The sequence below is a fragment of the Anopheles nili genome, chromosome 2, assembly GCF_943737925.1.
Source record: "Anopheles nili chromosome 2, idAnoNiliSN_F5_01, whole genome shotgun sequence".
In the NCBI taxonomy this organism is placed as follows: Eukaryota; Metazoa; Arthropoda; class Insecta; order Diptera; family Culicidae; genus Anopheles; species Anopheles nili.
In genome coordinates, this window is record NC_071291.1 from 42,082,923 (window position 1) to 42,108,342 (window position 25,420).

Consider the following 25,420-nt stretch of genomic DNA (forward strand, 5'->3'; position numbering starts at 1 on the left):
ACACTAAAAACGAATTAATTCAAGGTACATTGTAAAATCTGGCAGTTTCATTTCCATGAATCTTTTAGCAAATTTCTCTTCTACAATATCTCCGCAAAGCTGCCGAACCCTTTAGCTCGTTTGACCCAGCAACAATTGCTTCCAAATTCTCCACTAAAGCTAGCACGCTGGCTTAACGCGTTTCGGTTTGTATGCAGTGGCTGAGAAAATAAAAAAAACACCGCTTCACAATGCCCTCCAAAAGGTGCTGCATTTCGACCCACAGCTCGAGCAACAACAATCCGCATGTAAGCGCAACCTCCCGAAAACTGTTTAAGCCGTTAATGCTGCTGCTTCCGAAGCTTGTAAAGCGAGGCTCATTCTCGCCTGTAGCCCGGGGCCCGTGGGTTTCGAGTCAGATCTTCGAACGCACCACATCCAGCCCGTTGGCATTCACAAAACGCGCACCCGACCGTCGGGAAATCGGCAAGCTAATGGATTTAAAATAGAACAACACTCGAAAACACGTGTTCCCGCCCGGGCACCCGTCGGAATATCGGAGTGCCCTTTAGCAAAGCGCATGAGAGTGAGAGAGAGAGAGAGAGAGAGAGAGAGAGAGAGAGAGAGAGAGAGAGAGAGAGAGTCCTCGAGGCACTTGGAAGGACCCACTTGAGCCACCCACGAGGGTGGTTCGCCCTGGCAGTCTTCGGTAGCCTAAATAATTAATCTTCATTTACTGCTCGATGGGAAAGCGCTATTTATGGGTTTGTCTGAGCCACTGCCAATGCGATTAACGAAGCGCGTACGAGTTGCAAGACACCAGCCCGAGTAGCATGAGAGCGGTCAGGACAACCAGTAAATAAACGGCCACCCGAGGAAAGGCTGTTAAGTGCTCCTTGCTGGGTGCTGCAGGTGGAAGGAAAAACAGTAACAAAAAAAACCAGATCGCACCCTCACACGGAACCAGACGACATGCCCTGGTCGAACGAAAGCGTGCACAAAAATCCACACATCCGCAGTCTATGTCCGGTCCGCACGTCCGGCAGTGGTACCTGAAAAAGAGGCAACAAAAAGAAACAAACAAAAAACACAAGCGGATACATAAACACGAACGAAAACCCTGTGCGAGGCGAAAGAAAAAAACGGAATCGCAACCGGAAGCTAACTAAACCAGCAGATAAATAAAACCAACCGTCCCTGCCGCGCATCCGGCGGGTTCTATTTGTTATCTCCGTGGGCACCGTGAGTCCGATGTGCCCAATCACGATTCACTCTCGAAGACCGAAACTGGAACCCGGAATCGGAATCGGACGCGGCTCCCGGACCGGTCCATTTTTCTGCGCTCGCGTTCACCGCGATCCGGAAACCACGATACGCGCAACCGTGTCCGTGTCCGTGTCCGTGTCCGGATCCCTGGCCTCGCAGGCTGATGCTGGGGAGAGTGGGCCATTTTTCACTGCCCCGTGCCATGCGGATACGATGGTGCTACGGTCGATTTAACCGCACGAGAACCACCACCTTTCGCAAAAGAGCCGGAGCCGGAGGGAGCTAACCACAAAAGTACAAATAATTGTGTTTCTCTTACTTAACAAACTGTCCAGGGCGTTTTTTCGTTGTGGCGACAAAAGACGTGGTGTGGCGGGAACACTGAGTGGGAAAATCGATAGGCAAATTGCTTCGCCCCGGTGGAGATAACCTGGCGCATGGTGCGCACACGGTGGAAAAAGCACCGGAAAGTGCAACGAATGCAGCGAATGCAGCGAGTGCAGTTGCCTCCGGCCGTGAGACAAATGATGCGATATTGCACCGTGGCGCATGAGATATGGTGCCGCGATGTTTTCCGGATAAGCGAACGGAGGTTTCTTCGTTGCGCTGCCAAGACACCTTTGCGGCCGGTTTATTCCCACCGGTTCGTTTCTCAGCCAAACGACTTGCGAGCATTTTTTGGCGAGCTTTTTAATCCAATTGTAATGGGCTTTTTTCCACCCATACTTGAAGTGAGCTTCGTGCATCGAATCGATTCGGTAGCATACTTCATATTTACTTCCGTCTTTTGACCGTGTGAGTGTGCCGTGGAAAAACGATGGAAAAGCACCCAAGAAGCGCCGGAATCACTCAAACGCACACGCTTCACCGAACACCAAGCTGTCCGTTCGTGGTAGCAGGCTTTGCGTTACCATGGAAGTGAACTTTGTTTACACAATGGCATGCGAAACGAGCCGAACCTGGCCGGCGAGTCCTTGCCAGTTAGCGGGAAGTGGCATTAAAACAATGAAGAGATGAGTAAGGCGCAGTAAAGCAGGACGAAAGAAAAAAAAAGAAAGGCAAAGGGATGCCAACCAACAACTTTCGAACCGGAACTTTACTCACATTTTCCCCGGGATCGGTGGCGTTATCGGAGCACTCGAACTGAGCCTGATTCCTTTGTTTTTTTGTTTTGTTTCTAGCTGTTTTTTCCGTTCCTTCGAACGGAACGCTTCTCGGTCGTGGCTTTACATTCCACGATCCGTGCCGATCCCGGATATGGGGAAATGATTTTTGTTTCGCTTGTTGGGAGGGCTTTCTCTCTCTCTCTCTCTTCCCATTTTCTACCACGTGCTGGTTGTTTGGTCGCGTTCTACAATCCGATATATTCATTCCCACGTGCCCCACGGAACGGAAGAGCGTCGGAATCTCGCCGGTATGTCCGCACGATGCCGCACACTCTGGCTTGTTCCTGGGCAAAAGCTACGATGGGTCCATTTATATTCCACGCCCGGCAGCGTACGATGCGCCGGAACGGGTGTACGAACGCCAAATTTTCGACATTCACTTCTCGCGCAATGGGCTTCCGATTCGCCACTGGAAGTGCCTCCGTTTCACCGTATTGTGGGCTGGATTGACGATGGACTTGAGACTTCCGTGGAAACGAGGGGCATTGATTGAGTTTTCACCCCGCCCTGCTGTGGCTCACCGGGGGCACTTGGGTTTTGTGGCCGTATTTGCATCGACGGTCGGCTCGAGTGTGCACAGTGCCAGTGGATTATGAACAAAGCCGCTCTCAAGCCTCTCGGTCAGTGCATCGAAAGTTGCAAGTGGCCGCATTTTGTGCAACGTCGACCATTGGCTCACGCAAGGAAATCATTCGAAACGGTCGCTGGCAATCGAACGATCCGTCGAGACACACATTTTCCATTCAAGCGTTGAGTTCAAGCGATATTAACCCGACTGCTATAACTGACAAAGAGATCCTTTTTCTCTATCTCACGCTTTAATTACTCTCGTCCTGCGAGTGGTGGTTGGAATCGAAATAGAACGCTTTAATTCTCCTTCCAAAAATCACCAAGATTGGTGGTGGGCTAAAGCTGAGACGATGTTTGCCAAAGATGCCACTGTTTGAGTAAGGTAAATCAAAAATGTCACCACCCTCGCGTGTTTATGCAAGATTAGTCAAGGCTGCGTTCACTGGCAAAAATAATATTTACTCAGCAAACTGCATGCACTGCGCTACTGGTGGTGGAGTTGCATGGAACAGCTTTTTTCTGTGCTGAGAGGACTGAAAAACACAAAGCGAAATGAGAAACAAAGCAACGGAGGAGTTATGGGACAAGATGCTGGTCGATTGAGTTCAGAAAACACAAAGCAGCAGCATAAGTTTGTGTTTTCGTTACCAGCGTTGATCTAATCACGGGATGCCCAGCAAACTTAGCAGCCAGCCTTGTTCTTGCTTCTATCATGATTTGCCACTTTGATTGGGAGTAAAATTAATTCAATACAGATAAATTTTAAACTCGATATCGCCTAATATATTGCGACTTTTACATTGCAAAGCTTAAAACGATCGTTTCAATGAAATGAGCTTTCCTTCCACGAACAGCCGAAATCCAACATGTTGTAACAAAAAAACCGATCGGATAGAAAAAAGCCTCCCTAATTCGCATGCTACAATCCAATATTAGTGTGCTGAAACGCCTTCCCCGAATCCTCCGCGATCTTTCTCGCTGCGTTCGCGAGAAACTCGTGGCATTGGGCCCTGGAACCTTATCCGTCCGGAAGGTTGCTGCCAGTGCTCATTACACCCACCGCGGTAAGATGTCCATTGTCGGAGTGTGTGTTTCTTTGCTCTTACCAGTTTCTCCACCACCGAATGCCGAATAGAAGCGCATTAACCTAATCCGGCCGGCAATTCATCTTCATCAAACTTCAATTCAACCGTTATCGGTATTCAAATTTTCATCACCACAGCCCACAACAATGCGAGCCATTTAGCTCGCAGGACTGCAAACACAAACAAAAGCCACGCGGCGAGAGATGCGAAAAGGAGCGTGAGCTGCGGGAAAAGCTGCCCGAAAAATAAAAAACCCTCAAGCCGCCGGAACGAAGACCCGGTGGAATGGCGAAATGATGTAAGAAACGAATCCACCCAGCCAGCCTGCGTCTGTCGGATGAATGATTTTCGTCGTTTGAAGGCATCGTTTTTGGGCTTTGCATTTTTCCGCCCCATCGCGGGAGCCCACCCACGCGTGACATAATGGTGGAAGAAGCATTCATTCAATTACGATGTTTGTTGGATGCCAGCCGGGCGAAGAGACAGCGCTCATCAGCGTAAAAAGATTAGCTCGTGCTGAAGGGCAAAATACCACGACCACGGGCACGGAGAATGGACTTACCAACGAAAAAGGGAGAAACAAAAAATTGCCGCTTAGTGATCTTTAAATGTTTTCGAAAATAAGTTTCCTTCCACGGGGATGACGTCGAACGTATCCCGATACATCAGAGTGGCAAAGAACTACGGGTATAGCCTTTTGCCATTGCGATTAAATCCCTTCCGTGGGATGCTTTTAGCGGAAAGAGTCGAGTTTAGCAAAAGGTCACGACAGTTTCCGGGAAGGGTGATCCATCCAGAAAAATCTACAGCCGGTCTCGTAAATCCAGTCTCGAAACAAATTTTTTGCCGTAATAAAAATGCTTAAATGAAAACCAAAACAAGACTGCCAGATATATTTTGTTACTTTGCCATGCATTTTGGATTGTTCTTGGAATTCAGGAGCTATTTAGTAACATATAACTGAATGTCAATCTCAGCTAACCCTACAACATTAACAGCTGTCGTCCGTTCGACGAAAATCCCATCCAAAGCTGGAAAAATTCACGAAAAATTTATCAAACTCATCCTTAAAGCACTGGTAATTGGGAGAATGTTACCTTGCCAATGAAGGAAGGAATTGTTAAGTTCAGCTAAATCAAGACTATCGACCACGCTACCTATAGCAGAGGAGTTCTGTACCATGTTTTTCAGTGCTTTTGACGTACAGTCGCGTTTTTACGAACCTTTTGTGCCTTCTCTTCATCATCCCTGAATCCATTTAGCACTTGCTGTCACCGAGCCGCATCGTTCCACCGGTTACGTGCGTGATATGATGCTATCATTCTCTATGCTCGATGCTAGGAATCACCCTTTGGATCGTTAAACGATCTCCCGTCTGTGGGGTGTCTGTTAATTGCGATTGGAAAAACAAAACGGTACCGTAAAGCGACGAATAAAACAAGCCACCGAATCGCGGTGAACGTAAAATTTAAGACTCCCTGCCACAAATCATATCGAACGGCAGGTTGTTGGATGGTACCAGCAATCGAAGCAAAACGAAACTACCCAAACTCGCCGATGCAATGGCTTTAATCATGAAAATGCAATCAAAAATTCAACCAGACAGTCGTAAAACATAATGGAAATCGGAGCGGAATGCTTGCGAAAAGCGCACCACGGTTTTGGTGCATTAGCTCGGCATCCGGGCCGATATCTAGGAGCGAAAGTTTTAACTGCTTACCGGCTAGAAAAATACACTCGACGGGTTCGATGGGTTCCGTGCGCGGTGGGTGAATAATGGAAATGCCCCCGAAAAATATTCATCGAAAAGCCAAAACCCTTCTCCGATCCCTTAGCACTGGGTTCGGCATTCCCTGTGAAGGAGCACGAGTGGTTCGAGCACCTGAAATCGTTCGGGAGCGTGCGAAAAGTGGAAAAAGCGCTTTTCCAATCCATTCGCAAGCGGCACGATCGCGCGCACGCCTTTCGATCGGCAATAAATGTGCAAATCAATCGAGAACAGCAACCATAAAGTTTATGGGCAAAATGGTGCCTTGGGAAGGGTTGTAGTTGTTTTTTGCCCTTTCAGCCGAATTTGTCCATCCAACCCGTTACCGAAGCACTCGAAAAACGTTGGGCGAAACTTGTTACGGGTGGAAAGGCCAATTACCACGGGTTGGCTGCTCAAGTGGACAAGTTTGAAACATGACCAAAACCCACATCGATTTGGCGTGCATGCGTGCATACTTGCTCCGTTTCGAAAGGATGCGATACTGTGCTGGGAATACTTTAACCCACAAGGGATTAACGACGACGAGGACGTTCTTCGAATCGTAACGGAGTCATTTAAATTATCTCGATCTCCACCAGGGCGCAAGAATGCCCCCCTATTCGAGCGAAAGTCTTAATCAAAGAAAGTGACCAGCCTGGCGCCTGGCGGTGCTCGGTGGAAATGCCAGCCGGCTACAGGTCAGCGAAGTCGTTAGAAGTACCAGCCACAGCGCGGGACAAAAAAAAAGTACGCTCGAGAAAGTTTCCGCAAACGGAAACTCCGAATCTTAATTAGTGCATTAACGCCCGCCGTAGTTTCGCATCGGTGGAGCTGCACTTTTCTTCGGCTGCAGCGGTCGGCGCGAGTTCATCATCATCGCGATAGTGCAACTGCATTGCATTGTAAATACATGCTAATTACACCCGCTAATAAGTGCAACGCAGCGAAGCCCAACTTCGGTGGATGCTGCCCATTCACCCACCTCAGCAGGCTATGATGGCAGAGTGAGAGTGAAAACGAAAGAGAGAGAGAGAGAGAGAGAGAGAGAGAGAGAGAGGTGATGGAGTAGAAGAAAAAAACCACGCATACAAAACACACAACCGCACACATACCCACAGCCCGGTTAAGGTTGGAAAAGCGCCCGAGACTCGGAATCATCCCATCGTTCCGGTACTGATTGCGCGCCATTGTTGGGAAAACGTATCACGTCTCATAATTTTTATTCGAGCTTGCAATCAGCTCGTTACGATGGCCGGTACCATCCAACTGCTGCAGGCACCATCAGTGCGAAGGGAATCGGTGAATCAGCGACATCTTCTTTGCACCCGTGCGCTAGTCACGTGCACCATGATTTACTTGATCGCTTCGAGTAGAACAAAAAACACAGTCGCATCCTTTGGCTGCTCCTTCGTTTGAGTTCGTTGAGTCTCTTTTTTTTGTTTGCAACCCCATCCAAATGGCCCCGAAAGGATTAGGAAATCGCAAGGACCAAACCACCCTGACTGCGCTGGAGCTTTTTGGCAATGACAATTTCTTAATTGAGCCGTATCTGTTGCAGTTCGGTGCAAATCGAAAATAATTCAATTAAACATTTAGTGCACCCAACTCCAACCGGCCTCCTTCCGGCTCGACCGGGACCTATACGGGTTTGCGATGCAAAGGACGCCCGAAAACCCCGTCGGGCTGCAGCTGAAATGTGCATTGAAGATTCAATTAACATATTTGAAGCCATCGTCCGCCGGTCAGCCTGGTTTGCCAGTTTGCAGTCTCAGCGAGCGGTCACATCCTGCGAAGGAGGATCCTGCGAGCGCCAGTCGCATCTTCTGCTTTCGGTGCACCGAACGGCGAACGAGTCAACCGAAATGGTTGTCATTGTCAATGAATTATTTATAGAATTCCAAGTATGATGGCCAACGTCTTCATTGGCCGGGTTGTGGGAAACCCTTCGAAAGGGACTCGATTGCGGTGTGGCCAGAGAACACGACCGCCTCGCGAACACACACTCGTACACCCACACATGCACGTTCCCACGCATATGGATGGTGGCATAAAATTAGAATATGTTTAGCAGAAACGCCACGTTGGGCGCCCAGGCTGCAGCTGAGAGTTCACGAGTCTGGTTTCACGCGATGGAAAGGACTCACCGATGATGGCAGCATATGGTGCGATATTGGTGAGAAAGAGCGTGTGTGTGTGTGTTTTAGTGTGGTGTGACAAATCCGAGCGCACTAAACAACCGGCACACTTTAACGGGCCCGTTAGCAGGCTCCCGGTTTCGCGTCTCGAAGGTTCAATTGGTTAAATGGGGGCTGTCTTTTAGGTAGTTGCACCGTACGGTTAAGAGGCTAACGAGTGCGGCTCGAGTCCTACGTGAACGGCGATGGCGTTAAATTGCAGGAAAATGTTCTAATTTTCGTTTCAAAGACTGTAGTACCTTTTGAAGCGCTCAACCTCGGGGGGTTGTAAACGGGACGCATCAAAGCAACCGTCGACGCAGCGGAAAATACATTACGGGGGCATATTTGGCGCTTCTATTGTGCTGCCTATAGCCGGCTTCTGGGAATATAATTTTATTTGCACCGCCAATGGCAGCACTCTGAAAAGGTTTATTTTTTTCGCTATTCTTGTAATCTAAAATGTTCGTTCGGTGTTGTTGTTTTTTTCGAGTAATCCGACTTCGCGGAGCTTCTAGGTAATGAGAATTCTAAAAAAAAACATACCACCCGTGTTTGCTGACGTTGTATTTTTATTTCTCATTGCCTCCAGCGAGGAAAATTGCCCTTTTTGCAACTTTATGTATTGTGGTGAAATGAGCCAGCAGCTTGTTGGCATTCTTCTTCCATCTTCCAATCGGCGGCGAAGGGTGGCACATAATTTTGCATGAACCAAAAACAAATCCCCAAACGGCATTGACACACGCGCCCCGTTGAATGAAATTGAAAATTGACAATAAAACCCCCGAACGTGACGCAGCCTGCAATAACCCCGGCTAGGGCGTACCGAGACACACGCATCGGTCCCGTTGATAGCTCGTGGCATAAAATATGGAATATGTGTGCACGTGTCCTGTGGCGTATAACTTTTATTCTCGGGTGGAGAAAAGCAAAATTTGCACCCAGAGAAAAAGCAGCAGATTTAACGAGCAATAACAAAACGCTCCCGTTCGTACATCGCTCGCCCCAAAACTCCGCTTTTCCAGGATGATTTCTATTCAGTCATTACGCCGTTGATCATTCCGCAATATAGAATCGCGAGTCAGACAATGCTGAGCCGTGAATTACGAGCTCCCACCGCTTTTACTGCTTTCCATCCTTGCCCGAGCTGGATGGGAGCGCTGGTTTTATTGGCCCTTCAACTCCCACCGAACAATCCGTCATTCGGTGCGCATACGAGGGCAACGACGTGAAAAGCCACACACCCCCCGGGACACCCGGACAAATTTATTAAACCCGCTCCCGCCAAATAAAGAACGCGCCACCGGCCCCAGGAATGATGGCAATCGGTCCTTCCGGTTTAATCTTCACCGGGGAGCGACATCCGGACGCGCTTCTCCGTAGCATACGCGAGCACACGAGCAGTCATCATCAATATGACAACGTACTTTCCGCTTTCCGAGACCCACCCACACAAGCACACTGCTGGAATGCCTGCTAATCCCCCCCGGGGGCGGAAACGTTAAAGTGCTGAGTAATGTCAAAACGATAACAATCCTTCAATAAACTTTACCGCTGCCAGTTTCCGGTGCAATACGGCGTATTTATCCCCCGGGGTCGGAACCGAATCTCGGTTTCCCGGTACTCTGCGCTTAGGGCGAGGGTGTAGGGGAGTCATGGGGTGGAGAAGGGGGTGTTGGAGCTTTTCCAGCATTTTTTTTGCCCTCTTTTCCCAGCCCAATGCGAGGCATTCATATTGCGAGTAAAATATGAATATGAACCATTTTTTTTACGATTCGCGCCGCCGAGTGTCTCCTGCGTGAGGCCACCTTTTTCATCCCCGTTTTTCCTCCCAGAACGGGGTGTCGCAGGCCGGGAAATGGACGCGCGTGTGACGCTGTGTGCGTGCGCAAAGCGGAAAACAAATCAAAGCCACCGTCTGATCGGCAGGACAGACCCCTTGGTGAAACCCTTGGAGCGAAGGGAGCAAAGTACGGGAAAAAAAGAGCAAAGGGGAAAATGTCATCCTCCCACGGCATGACTTTTTTGTCTTGTTTTTGTCGCGCATCCGACCCACCCCCGACACGGACCGAAACGACTCGGTGGTGTTGGTCTGCGAAAGGGCGCACCGTTATTTACACCCTACCGACCGTGCCGTGTGCCGTTTTTCACGTTCGACCTGAAGGTGTCCCCGTTACGGTGTGTCGAAGGGCTGTGAAGGTTCCATGGGAGGCTAAAGTTTATGTTTTATTATCTGCCATCACGATTTCGGCGGGGTGTAGTATAGTTACACTTTTTTACGATATGAATCTCAATCTACCGTGCGCGTCCTGTGGGAAAGAGCCGTGCATCTGGGCTCATATCCGGAATCCGGGTTCCGGGTGTGGTGGGCAAACACAAAGTTAACTTCGACGGTATGAAAAAGTTACCGACCCGTGGCTCGTTGTCGAAATTTTGCAAATGGAACACCTGCTGATGGAAAAGTTGGCCATGAAAGGAAAAAAAGGGAGACATCCGCGCATCGACCCTCGCGTAGCGTAATTGATTCGTAACCGTTACCTAAACGGGTGCGCTGATTGCAAATCGGTTAGAATGCACGATTTAAAGCTTGATTAGAGCTTTTTCGAGCGATTGGTGGGAAGTTTTAAGATGGCCTTGCCGCTCTGTAATGACGTTGAGTTGTCCTATTTACAGTGCATTTCATGTGAATTGACAGTTCTGGTCAACTGATAGAAATTGTACTCGAAAAACAGTAACCAACGAAATTTTCACATACCATAATTTCTGGGACAGTTTTCATCACCGTATCTTAGCAACGGCATACTTTCGTACACGCACACTGTGTTTCGTTTACTTTGTAGCAGGATTTCATTCTCATACCAATTTGTCGCTGCTTTTCAACTGAAACTGATAATGAATTGCACATCAAAAAATAACTACAACTTTGTAGAGCGAATTTCAAGTGAATAATCACTGACATTTGAAATTGCGAGAAACAAAAATGCTTGCATTATATACCCATGTTACCCATCACGCTTTATATCCCGTGTTTAATTGCGTTTTGTAGCTAGAATTTATAATTAAAGCTCTGCTCAAATGTGAATAAATTGTACGCAATTGCTTATCTACCTCCCCATGGGTGCTTAACTTATTTTTTCTGCGTATTCATCGTGTGGTCGTACAGGAGATAAATTAAAATTTAACCCAACAAACTCCTGGTAAACCCAATAATTATTCAGCTCAGGCTCTATAAGATTACCAAAGGGCACTGAGGCACCAAAAGCATAGAAGAGCGGTTCTGAGTGAATAACACAAAAAAAAGAATACGCTTTTCATGCAAACTGAACACTTCACATGCATGGTGCTCGCATGCCAATAGAATAAAAATGATTTGTTTTCCAGCCCTCACCACCAGACTTGAATGCGCTGGAGTCGAGTTCATTACCGTTTATCTTATGCGTGCGTTGACACGAGCTTTCGCGTATCGTGCGCCATGGATTCACAGCCGAAGCGTCTTATCAACGGAACCTCGTGTAGGACAACCGTAAGACAACCAGCAGGACTCGCCCACTAAGTGCGAAACCACGGCTACGAGGTTGAAAGGGTCGTGGAATTGAAGGACCGCCTCGGGACACAATGGCATAACTCAGTTTATTTTCTCGAGCGCCCGCATCTGCCGGCTTCATTGTCATTTATCTCCTCAAAGCGTGCACCGTCCTCCATGGCACGAAAAGCGTCTTGACGAAAACCGCCAATTTCGCGTACGCATTTACGACAACCCGGCTCGGATATGCTGGCACACCACCGTACCGTGGTAACGGACGAACGAACGAACGACCCACATAGAGCATCATTAAAAACGCGCTACATTCTTAAACTGTCGGCAAATCATTTGTCATGCGGAAAAACGGAACGTGCCTTATCGTGGTCGCTTCCTTCGCGCCGATCGGTGTCGCGGGAAAATACGGCCATCCTTTCGATTGGCTCATTGAGCGCACACCCTTTTCCGAGAGCACGCGGAAAATGCCGATGCCGAAGGGGTTTTGCCACATCGGCAGGTTCGCCATTGATCAATTACTGTCAGCGAGCCGGAGCGTCCGGGGTTTTGTGTCGTAGGTAGCTTTTTTTTCTCCTTCTTTTCGGGTGTCTATTCCACCGTCCCTTAGCTTATCCGAGGGTTGCGCGACAAAGGATTCCCATCACACACACACCCAAGCACACAGACACAAAAGGACTCAAGCACGGTGGCGCGTGCGGAAAGCCCACCGAAAGGAGCCCAGAAGTGGCGCTCATATTTCGCGTTATAATTGGTAATCATAGCCAGCGCGCCCAGCCAGTCGTTCGAAGGTGTGCGAGGTCTTTTGGGTTGGTGAGGATTAGCCGAGCGGCAGGACGAAAGACAGGATGTATATCGTTTACATACGTAGTTTGATAGGGACACGCCCGTGGGACACGACGGTTACGGCGAGTAATTAGTGCAGTTGCGGGAAAGCACCCCCAGGGTGGGAAAAAGCTGATGTATGACATTTCACAAGACCACGGCCGTAAGACACCACCACCATCACCGTGTGTGTGATGTAATATGCCATAAATCCCGTGCCGGCAAAAGGTACCGGTGAAACTTAAGAACGCAACGTTCGTATCGTTACGTACGGTGGTCCTTTCTTTGCTGGAGTTTCTCAGATTTCTCATTCGTTGTATTGCAGTGGGTGATGAAGCTTTTTCTCATGTACAAGCCGCGTTGAATTTATCGTAAAGCTGACGATGGGTGATTTAAATTCTACGAAAAACCACTAGTTTCCAGCAGTGGCACGTTTCCAATAAAGTTTTCTTCTTATTACGCACAGCATGGATTAAAAGGGTGTTACGTCATACGTTAAAGTCGCTCGTGATGGGTTTGAATAAGAACCATTGAATAAGTTTAACTTTTCATCTTTTTAATATCACTCTGGGGATTGTTTCCTAAAAGAATTCAACACATGTGAGTTCGGGCTGTCTATTTTAGACATTCGACAACATCTATGACGAAAGAAACTAAAATCGTCCTTGCATTTCGCTTGAGATTGTTTCATAAAAACCCCTTTTGATGCACAACCTCAAACCGGCCGTTTAACCGGCCGATGTCCGTATTTGAAATCATTTAAAACAAAAGTATGTCGATGTCGAAAGCATCCATTCGAGCACGTACAAAACGGCTCCCGGTACCGGTTCCTAATCGTTCCGCACATCCACGCCATGCCACAGGATCAAGATTAACGTGCACGAATACGTGCGCCCGCCCAGGAACACGCAAGCGAGCAAGCAAAGTCTCATACTGGCATTCAGCAACAACCATTCCATTCCGTGCATCACCGAAAAATGCATCACCACTTGCGCCACCGTTCGTTAATGATTCATCTCTCGAAACTAAAACAATGCACCGGCGCACCAGGTACTAGCGACCGGCCAAGTTTATCCTCAACCAGGCGCCTCCATTCGTGGTGCAATTTCAGCTTCTAAAGTCCACCGCTAGGATCCGTCGCCCACACACCCACAAGGGGTGACACGAAAACCCCTATCTCATTTTCCGTTCCGGGGTTGGCGCTTTCGGCAAATCTTGCCCGGAAACAGAAATTTTCCATTAGCAGCGAGTCAGGCGTAAGATTGGCGGCAATCGGTCGGACGGTTGGTTGCTGCCTTCTCACTGTTCTTCTTCTTCTTCTGCTTGTTCTTCTGCCTGTTCTTCTTCTTCATCCACCCGATCCGAATGGCGTTGGCAGAAAGTTTATCCTGACGCGTTTCGGCATGCAAATGGGAAGCCTGGCACAAAAGTTTCCCTCCATCACCTATGCAGTCGGTTGCAGTGCATTTCGCTCTTTTCCGAGTTCCTTCGGTGGCTCCCACCCTCCCTTTCCACCCACTCAATCAGGCTTCTCCCCTTCGATGGTGAGACGAAGGCACTTGCTCGGTTTATTGCTCGGTACGCTCAAAAACAAACCCTCCCAAAAACCGGAATGATTTATGGCGCGTTCTCGTGACGCGTGGTAATAATTTTGTAAATCCAATTTCTTTCCGGGTCGTTGGCGACCCTGGCCGCAACGTTTTCTGTGAGATCACCCTTTTCCCACGGATTGTTCCGTGGGGTTTCGAGTTCCACCTGCAAGGCTTCGATTGGCGTCGAGCCACGCCTGGGTGGAACATGCCCATGGTGCTGATTTGTAAGAGTTTTTCCTTCACCGGCACACCGGCTTCCAATTAGTTGCTGTGGCGCGAGAAAAAGTGCACATGTGCCCGGACCACAAAACCACCCGCGTGGGCGTGTGGGAGTGATTACAGGGGGGAGCGCGGCTTATACGCGGCTTGCGTAATTATTATTCCGAAAGGGTTGGCTGAATGGTGCCGCTTTCTGTGCATTCCGTGGCGCGCAGTTGGAGGTCGCTTTTATCGCGAGCAAATCAGATTAATTACTGGCCGCTTGCGCGCGCGCTTGTTTGTGTTTGTGTTTGCTTTAGAAAGCGTGTTTTTTTTTCTACCTCGACCTACCTCACTCTCGGACCGCTAGCAGGTGGACCGGGAAACAATCCACCACAAATCGATGCAGCATAGTCCACCATGGAATGAAAGGTACCGTTTAGCGGTCCATCCATCTCGCGCCTGGGCTAGGAATTCGCTTCTGTCGAGCGATGAACAGCGTGTATGTGTGTGTGTGGGGGAATGTATGTGGGAGTTTGCAAGGGCGCGAGTTGTCGGAAGGCGCTCGTGGCGTAGGAATGAAGCAAAACTAACACGCTGGATGGTGGATGGAGGATTTGCTTCAGGCGAGGTTAAAAGTGCTCGTGAAAATCGACCCTGCACGAAAACGCGCCCATGTAGGGCTTTACTGCAAACAATTGAGATGGTGGTTCAGGAATGGGTGTACTCGCATTTCAGGTCGAAATTCTACATCGAAATTGCTCTACCACGCAGTCACAGTTCGGAAAATGGCTGGCGTGGCTGTTTGATGGGACTATTTTTAACCTCTAGTGCGTGCCGCTTGAGATCGGAAAACCTGAGCCTGTCCTCGCACAGATGCGTCCTAGGACGAAGACATTTTAACACCTTGTTGTGTCGCGTCACCTAAAAAAGTGGGTGACGGCAGAAACGCTTGATTTTAAAATGCAATTTTTGAATATTTAGAGCAGCTATTATTCTTGAATATCAAATTTATGGCCAAACAAAAATGCGAATGAACGTATAGAAAGCCAAAAGTTTATCATAAGCGTAGAACGTGAAGAATTAGAGCAGGTGCAACCGTAGCTATGACGCATGAGCAAGAAACGCTTAAATCGTGGCATTCTCTAGAATTTCCTTGAAAAAAAACGCTTGCCACACAAGGTGTGGAACGCATTGTAACAACTGAAAGCATTTCGCCCCGACTAGCTTGTGTGAAGGCAAAGCAACGATTGCGGGATTTGCATATTTCTAAGCCACAAAAATTTACACTTTATCATAAAAGCAAACCATCGTTATCGAATCGCTCTAGCATTTCCACAAAATGCAGCGCAAAAGCCACATTCCAGTTCGGAAAATCGAATCAACTATCAACTGAACCACCACCTGCATCGGCAATGTCCTGCAGCTTGCTTTTGCACGTTATCACAACACGAACCCGTTATCTAACTCTGTGCCCCCGTTCCCATCCATGCAGAAGAAGCTAATTGCGCTAAATGACAATGCCCACCCCATCCTTGATTTCATTTCTCCGAACGCGCACTGCAGCAACGTGGCCCCGATGGCACCCAGCCACCCGATTATCTCAGAACATGCCGTTTTCGTGAGGCTCACGAAATCATTACAACCGAGCCCAGGAGTGTTTCGAATCAAAACGCATTAGAAACAATGCGGCATTGTCTCAACGAAACAATTATCGTAATCACACCGTACCAACGGGCGGGCCATTCCCGGGAAAATCCCCCACATCAGGACGACCCTGACTGGGAGGATGATTGCAATCGGGATCCACGGACACGGACACGGACTCGGCGCACCAGCGGCACCAGACGGTAACTGATAACTAACGTATTAGCTTTACGAGAGATAACTGTAAGTGATAAGCAGTTGAAGGGTGTGCACACGATGCTTACGAAGACACTTGCGAACTGCTTTACCCCAAACCCAGGCTCCAAACCAAACCCAGGCTCAGGAGTGGAACTAGGATTCGCTGCCAACACAATGTACCGCAATGTCGTGGCATGCGATTGTGCCATTGTTGCGTCTATCGCTCGCTCGAGGAAGTTACTGTTGCACAGCTAAATGCATTATCTTGCTGATATGTGCATTTACTATGCATTTTACTCGGGTTCTCGGATTTTCCGACCCGGGCACAACCGCACAATGGGCTCCGAGACACAGAGGGAACTGATTGCTGCCTCCGACTGAAACAGCGCCATTACACATGGCGCTGATGCTGCGGAAACTATGTTGTGTGTGTGTTTTAAATAAAAATAAAACACACCCCCACTCGGTCGACACAATCATCGGTACGTGAGTGTGACAAATCGCTTCACTGCACGGGTCGGTTGGTGGTCATGTTAGGAGATTAATTTCGCATTCAATTACGGTCGCTTTTTCACGCTTGGATGCTTCGACCCATCCGTGTTCAGGGAGGTTTTTCTTTTCTTGCGGCCTTTTCCCAAAATGGGGGCGCTTTTCAGAACCCGGCCACGAAACTTTCACCTGACCGTGACTAAGCGGAAGAACGGTGTCACCTAATCCGCCTCGATAACGCCGCTTGGGGTGTGTTTTTTTCGGGGCTATCAACAACAAATCGAAGAATGGCGGACTTTTGGGAATGCTGCTCTTAAAAAGCAAACCAACCGGTACGGAGAAAACCATAAGTGAAAGCCAGGTACGGAGGTGTTGTTATTTGTTCCCCTTTTTTTCACGGAAACACGACTCAACAGTTGGTGCGCAAAAACAGTTTTCGAAATCCCAAAACACTCTGGAGGGCCGAAAACCGATACGTCTTTGGTTGTTATCGAGTTTCTTGAGCTGTCAGAGGTTCAAGGACACGCCACCGGGCAGCAACATATAACTTCTTTACTGGCCCCACCTGCTGCTCACAATTGAGAGAGCACGTCGTAAAGGCATGGCCTACCTTGCTATATACTACACTGCTTAGAGACAAGGCTTTCATTATTTTTTTTCGATTACTTGTAGCTGGATGGTCGTCAGTAGTCCTCCTGCATATGGGGAAGCTCAGACAAGATTCGATCCCGATACTATCGTGTGTTTGTACCGCACGCTAACGCTTCGGCTTTCGAGCTACCTCAACATATTAGCAACAAATAAGTAGTAAGAATTCAATGCACATGATCAACTCTGCTTACAGTGAATTTCCGGAACTACCACACCTACACCGAGGACCCTCAGACGTCCCGGATGTCGACAATTAAGATCGGCTGGCGCGACCGTTCAAAGAAACCGCCCTGTAACGTGGCCTAATCCGTCTGGCCCACGGAAAAGAAAAAAAAACTCTTCTTCTCGGTCTTCCGACCGGGCTCTGGGACGCCCAGGGAGGTCAAATTTGCCGTGAAAACAGAAAGTTGTGACCCAATTTCACGCTAATTTAACCCGTCACCCGCTCGCCGAAACGACAAGCAATTAAATGTGACAGCTCGGAAGCAGTCGTGCAATATGTCAGCATAATTTCGAGTGTGCCACCCCGCTTTGGTCGCTGTCGCAGTCGCTTCAGAACTTTCAGACGCCCCGTGGTACCTCGAGTGGATGGTCAAGGGGTGGGCCAAGGGTTTGCAAAAAAAGGAAACTCTACACCATGGCCTTGCCTCGGTGGCGTGTGCGAAAGTTTTTTCCCAAGCGCCCTATCGGCGTTCGCCCATCGGTAGGATGCTGCGTGGGATTGAATTATGTTAGTGTATGTGTTTTTTTGTTTCTTCTCTACTCTTTCACCCACTTTAACCGGTCTCTCTCACTGTCTCTCTCTCTCTCTCTCTCTCTCTCTCTCTCTCTCTCTCTCTTTCTCTCTCTCGCTTTCGCGCAGATCTTCTCGCAGTTGCGGTTAAGCATCAAAGACGCGCGTCCGATGGGAAGTTTGATGATGCTGCCGTTTTGCGCGTTCCGCTATTAAAAGGCAACCATCCGAAGGGATGAAAGTCATCGATGCTACCTTGCGGAACGAGATAGATCAGGACAGCGGCTCAAACTTTTCCTATACACCCGTCCTAATGGTTACAGCGATTACGCTTGTACGTTTCTTTCTTAACGTGCTCCTGCGTCCTCGGTGGAAAAGCGCACCACCCTTGTGTTGTCTGTGTGTTTTTTTGCACTCCCTCATTCACCCGCTGCATTACACCTTTGGGGCAATAAATGCGATCAGTGCTCGATTGCTCGCTTTATCGAGCCCAACCGATGTTCGGTCAAGCTCGTCAATGCTTTCCTGGGACGCGCACGCGGGATTATCCAACGAAACAACTTTCTCTGTCTGGTTTTTCGTCGTATCCAACGTTGGGATGTTTGCAACTTTCTCTGTCTGGTTTTTCGTCGGTGTGGAAGGAATTGATCCCAAAAACCGAGGCTCCCCATCCAAAAGAGGAACCGATCCGATGGCCGTCTTTTTGAGCTTCACGCTCAATTCCACCGCAAACGCAAACGCACGGTTGGCCAAAGGTTTGCGAGATTACCGACCGCGATCCACCTGTTTCCCGTGGTCGGTGGTCGACAGAAAAGCCCGTCATTTTTCTCTGACTTCACCGGTTCCCGTTTCGGTTTTTCGCTCCATTCAGCTTCTGCGTTCGTTCGAAAGCTCGTTCACCAGGCCGGGGGGAATTCCGGACGGTCGGTTGAGGGATTTGGGTCTGAGCTTTTCTAGTGGGTGGGCCAACGGGAAAAAAAGCTAACGCCAGCACCCGAGTTCGATCGATTTGCCGGCTCAGGGTTTGGGTTCCACCACAAATGATTAGACGTACGCTTGCCTCCGGGTGACGGAGCCTCGGAAAACCGGAACGGAGTTCCGGAAAACGGTTCTCGATTGCTTTTGCGTGGCACACACATACACATACACCCAGAGCCGGCACCCGAGCGTGTCGAACACTTCCCTTTTTCGAGCGAACGCGGTGGAAAAGCGCCCCATGCGCCGAGAACTTGTTCGCTTTTCCCAAGGCGTTTTGCCGTGACGAGCTTCCAAAGCTAAAGCGCCCACCCCCCGCATGGCAGGGAAAATCGGAAAACAGTGCCACCGGGAATACACGAGACGCATTTCCATCTACACGGTGCCGGAGAAAAAAAAGCCGACAAGGATTTGTGTCACGAGCCTGGTGGCTTTTCTTTTCTGTCCAATGTTCTCTTTTCCGGTAGAGCTTTTTTTTGGTTTTGTTTCTTTCATTATCACACACGCGTGAACGGAGGGTTCATCCCACAACCGGAAGGTTAGTCGTAAGTCCGTTGGATGGATTCGCACATGGGCCGGTTTCTTCGCTCGGAATCGCTTCAGGTGGGTGGTTCCGGTTTTGCCGGTCAGCGATCTTCTGGAAAAGGTCGATTTCTACCGAAAAGAGGTGCTTGGTAAAGCCGTTTGACCATTTGATAAACTCTTTGAGCTCCCGCAATAAATCATACCGTGGAAGCCTGATCTGATTGGATCCGAGGATATTTGCCTACTCATGTACATGCGTTTCCGTTTGCCGGTGAATTCCATTGGAATTCCATGGGTATTGTACGGAGAATGCTTTGCGTCGGAAGCAAATTCAATTCCCGTTGCCTTTTTTGGCGGAAATCGGCACGACAATCGGGATCGTCCGAACTTCCCCTGAGTACGCAGGACTGACTATCCCAGCTACGTGAAAATTCCTAGTCATGAAAGTCTTCGCTTGGCTTAGCAAAGCAGGCCATGAGCGTATACAAGTTGTCGAACCAATCAAGAATAAGAAGAAGAGGGGCACAACAATGTCAAATTTTCAAATGTCAAAATTTGCTCAAATTGTTAACAAACGCGCGACAAAAAGGGAAAGAGAAATAAATCTCAAGTATGAAATAATCGCTAGTTACAACACATTTGCGACACGAAATAAAAAAAATTTCCCCTAAACGGCAATGCTGTTGCTTCCTTTTTCTTTTTTTCACCCACCCATAAAGCTCCAGCACACAGCAAAATGCGCTTCCCTAATCAGCGCGCAACAACGAAGCAAAAAAAAAGGAAAGGAAAGCTACATCACCCTCGCTAAATACTTCCTCGCGTTACGCTCGTGCGAGAGAACGCTCGAAAACAACGAACGCAAGAATTAACTTCGTTCACCGTAATATCCACTTCATCTTGCGGGCAAACGGGACGGACTGCTTGCCGATAAATTATACATGGTATATTTGTGTGTGGTGCTTTTATTTCGCTCGCTTTTCGGAGTTCCTCGCCGGTCCCCGGTTGCCGGGTTTTTCTTAAGCCACCTCCCGCGCGACGGAAAACGTCACCCAGCTTGGGCGGACCGAACAGGCGACGGCGCGTGCATTTGCCCATTTTCGAGCGAAGGAATCAAATTATCAATTTCTCCTTCCGGCTGTACCGTACCGTAGATCGCCAAAGTGCCGGTCGTGCACCAGAGGCGTACCAATTCGCGACCGTACCACTCGTAATCCACTTCCACCGAAAAGGAGCTTTTTCGCCGGGGTTTTTCCCTGGGTTGTCACAGCAAAAACCCGGTGAAGAAGCGATAACAAAATCCTGCCTCCTGGGCATGAAGAGACTACTCCCACACACACACCGACACACACCCACCAGACACATTCGCGCACTCCGAAAAACACCGCTGCAAGAAGATGTCATAAATATTTATGAAAATTAACAACTCGAGAAACATCGACAGTGAAAATAAATTATTTTACCTTCTCGGCGTGGCCCGAAAAAGGGCCGGCAAACGGAAATCACCTTGTGCTTCGGCACTGGAGCACATTCCGGCACGGCTCACTTCCTGGGTGGGGTTTTTTTTTCGAAGCAGGACGACTCGGAAGCTGCCGGCTGCGTGGAAATTCGCGCTCGAGTAAAAGCTTTTGTCGGGCGCGCCGGTGTTGCGCGCGAAAGTCTCACCGGTGAGCGAGACGCTGCTGAGAATAAGAAGAAGAAGAAGAAGAAGAAGAAGAAGAAAGAAAAGCATGGCACACTGCAGCACACCTTCTCGCGAGCGAAACGTGCAAAACGGCCCGTCGAACGTTAGATTGAACTGTTTATTCCCGTGGAACGCTTTCGCGTTGAAGCTCCGGCGCCTGTGAAGTGTTTTTGTTTGCCGTGACGAGACATGGCCATGAAGGTGCCCGGTTTGCGATGGGTGGGAATAAAACCGTCACCCAACTTCGGTGGTCTGTGGTTCGTCCTTTTTTTGTGGCACGAATGAAAAAAAAAACATCCCGACTGACCCAACCCAGGGGGCCGCAACGTGCTCGAGCGGATGAATATATTTGCATATTATGAATTATGCGAAAAACAGCCATTTTCCCGTCACTGATTACTATCCCTCGCGCGAAGAAATGGCACACGGGTAACACGAACGAAGATAAATGGTTAGGTGTGATAACGCCGGAAGCGCCCGCGGTCCAGCCAACCGAGCGGGAGCTTTTCACCCTCTTCCGGAAGTCCGGGGCACAAGTCTCGGGTCGGGTCCTCACCCGAGGCTCGAGTGTCCTGGCCCAATTAATCACCTCCTAACCCACTGATGTGGTGGTTCGCGTTTTTGTCGAATGTCGAACGTGTCGAAGAGTCACCCAGGGTGGTAAAGGTCGATAAAGTTTGAATGATAAAATTTCGTGCGACCTGCGACCGAGCTTTCGCCATAAATTAATCGCTACACCCGCGCCCAAGACGCCCACGACGGTCACTTCAGAGGCGAAGTGATTGAAATTTTAATTCCATGGTAATGAGCGTCGTAATGGAGTTAGCCGTTATCTCTCGAGGGAGGCTCTCTGTTAGGCCGTCCGGGTCCGTTTTAAGGGCTGTGAGGCCACCGACCGCGAGTTGGTCACGTTTTTTTTGTTCCTCACCGGTCGTGGCGTGTGAAAGTGAATTACATCGCCGTAGGGCGGCACACACACACACACACAAAATGGCCACCCACCGTTCCCACAACCCTGCATTGTTTCTTGGGTAATGTCCTTTCGCTTGTGTGTGTGTGTGTGTGTGCTTGGGGGAAAAGCAAGAAAAGTTGGCCGTCTTTGGCAAGGACCCAGACCCCCGGAGTTGTTTGGTAGCGATGGCAAGGTGGGGATGAATGTGCGTAATAACACATCGTAAATTTGAATAAATGGCACGGTGGTCGAGAGGTGTTGTCGTGCAAAATTACCACCATAAGAAAAAACCGGCGACACCACCAGGACGGGGAAATGGAATTTAAATTTTGACAAGTCCGCCTTCCCGACACGACACGCTACACGGGTGGTTTTTATGGGTGTCTTTTTCCTTCCCTTATGCCTTTTAGAGGTAGGTGGCTGCTTTTTTTAAGGGCAAACACCCTGAAGCAGGCTGTAGGTTAAGCGTTATCGTTATTGCACTTATTCACAGCTAAGTAATTTAAAAGTTGCGAGACAAAACAACCCATACTGTCGCTTACCGAAAATGTGTTTTTTTGTTGTTGATAACACACAGGTAATGCCTTTTCGTTAGGACTAATGCAACCGTTTGCGAGCGAACTGCTGGGAAACGTTGAAAAACAAATTTGCTCCGTACACTCGCACACCGTTGAAAGGAGTACACTTTCACCGTGGAGAGAAACACCATATTTAGAGCCGTGTATTAATCCATTTCTAATGAACACTTTGCGCAACTTACTGCTTTCATGCGCCTCCATTTTCCGAGCTGCATTCGACTGCACGTAGCTTCCAACAGCCGTGGCGTTTGTTTGCCATTCTATCGGATTATGGTTATACAACAAACCTCGTACATCCGCACCATTGCCACAAGCACATTCTCGTTTCACCATCCCCTTTTGGTGGGTTACATCGTGGACGTGCATTTCAGCACCGCACGCAAGGCAAAGCGCATAAACCCACTCCAATCATGAAGCGAACCCAAATATTAACACGTCGAAACTAAACAACACACACGCCGGTGCATGATGGAAGGATGATGATTACCTGTCCTTGTGGCTGGGAGCGCAGGATGCTTAACAAAAGGATTGATGGGTGGAAAAATTTCGAACTCAACTCGTGGTTGCATTAAAGCCCGGTGCATCTGCACTTTAAACTCCCTTCAGCGAAGGTTAACTCCTGTAGCTGGTGCGATTGGCCTTCCACCGAGCGAACGCATCTCCCACAGGCATCATTCGCGGCATAAACCATGTCCGCAACGTCAAACCAGACGAAGGCGTCCATGCTGAATGTGAGGCCATTGTTCTCCGGACATTAGCCGACCATTTGCATCAAACTCGCACCCTCACAACCAGACGTAACCTTTCTCCGGCCAACGCGCTGGATTTATTGAATGTCAATGAGTTTACAATGTGCGCCATTGCCCAAAGGCAAAAGCCATATGTATCAATTATGCTCACGTCGAAGACTTCGGGACTTCTGGTGCAACCCAGTGCAACTCGATGCAACTCGATGCAACCCGGTGCATTCGAGACCGGAGTTGGCCCCGCGGAGTACTGCTGCTGCTGGTAAATAATTTACGAGTGCTCGGAATCTATCGCGGAGCCGTAAATTAATAAATCTATGTTTTATGAATTTATTGCGCTCGAGCAAGCCCAGGGCCCTGGAAGAGTGGCCGGATCGGTGCTGCATCTCTGCACCCTGCACACTACGCTCATTTGAAACAAATTAGGTGCCCGAAAGTGGAAAGCTTCGACCCGTACGGTACGGTTCACTACATCACGGGCTTTGGAGCTGGGAGAGATAATTTATCCGGTGCATTTTTCCCCCCTAGGTGCATCACGCGTCATCACCACCCACCGATCCCACAAGGGGGTGGGATCGATCGACCGATCGTTGTTTGTTAATCGCACATTCTCACCCCCTATTGGGGGCAGTGGGTTTGAGTGCAACACGCTAAAAACGCCAAACACGATCCACTGGCACTGGTTTTGGCGTGAATAAATATTGCGGCTGACATGAGGTGTGCCTGGGAGGAAAGTCAACTGCGCGGAAGGAACTAATTTCAAACAAGCGTTCGCCAGTGATTTAGCGCGTGGGGGACAAAAAATAAACGCGAAAGCAAATAATATTCAATTTCACCCGCACGAGATGGCGGGAGAACTGGCCGGATTTAGAATGCTTTCGTTCACATCCGGACCCAACCCTGTGGGTTTAGTTTTGACGCTGGTAAAACATACGCAACGCGTGTGTACGCGAAAAAGGGCACCAAAGAGCACCAAAGGGCGGCTGGAAGGGATAATTCATAAATCTATTTTGTTAATTAATTGAGCCGACTCGGCGGGCGTTGGATGCGACGGGTTCGGGTGCATTAAGTGCATCCGCTTGCGTGCTTGCGGGACTATTATGCGTGCTTTGTTTTAGGTAAGGTTGGTTGTTTTCTCTTTTTTTTTGCCTTCGTACGCCTTTATCGTACGCCTCCCGCCGATGGGATGAAAGGGTTTTGCGTGGCTCGTGCGTCGAGGGCTTGAAACACGAACGCCGGCTGGAGGGAGGGCAATAGAAAAAACTTTCCCTAAATTAATTGAATTCGGTCACCGGTGGACCGATCCGGTATTGATTCGAGTCCCGGTCGAAAGAGGCGTTTAGGCGCTACACCTTCGGGGTGATGATTAGTAAATAGCAGGGTGTGCGCCAGATCGATAGCGACAGCCAACACATTTGGGATGGGTTTTAAACGAAAGTCGGTCATTTTTGCAGAACTATTTATGTTCATTTTATTGGAATCAAATGTAGATTTTGTTGTAGTAGCTTGAATTGTTTTAAATTACACACATTTAGGTACCTTTTTTGGTTCCAATTCTTTAACATTATAAAGGGTAACGTAGCATAAGCGGTTGTTTTAAGATTTAACAACAGCATTTTAGCAACACTTTTTTATACAACTTCCTCTATTTTTATGCATCTTTTTATTTACTTTCTACTGTCACACGTGGCAGATTTGTTTTTGACCATCTCAACCTCCACAGTGCACTCGTGAGGAGACAAACTCGTATCGTGAAGATGCACTGCATGGCCTGCTTCGAAAGAGTGTCCAATATTGCGTCCACCATATCGGAAGGGACGGAGTCGCATCGATCGAGCGTTGATGCGCTGATGATGCCATAAAAATCACATCTAATAGCCGCATGCTTCGATCGAGTTGATAACGTTGCGCTTGCGAGGGAAGCTCTTTTTGACCTTTTTTTACTTTGTTTTGTATTAGTCTACCGTGGGAATGTGATGGGCGCTTGGCGTCAGTCGTTGCCATTGGTGACACACTTCATTTGGGCATGTATACGACTTGGGCCACATTGACGGTCTATTTTTGCTTATTTCTTTCGAAGAACAAATAAATTCCATTCGATAGGT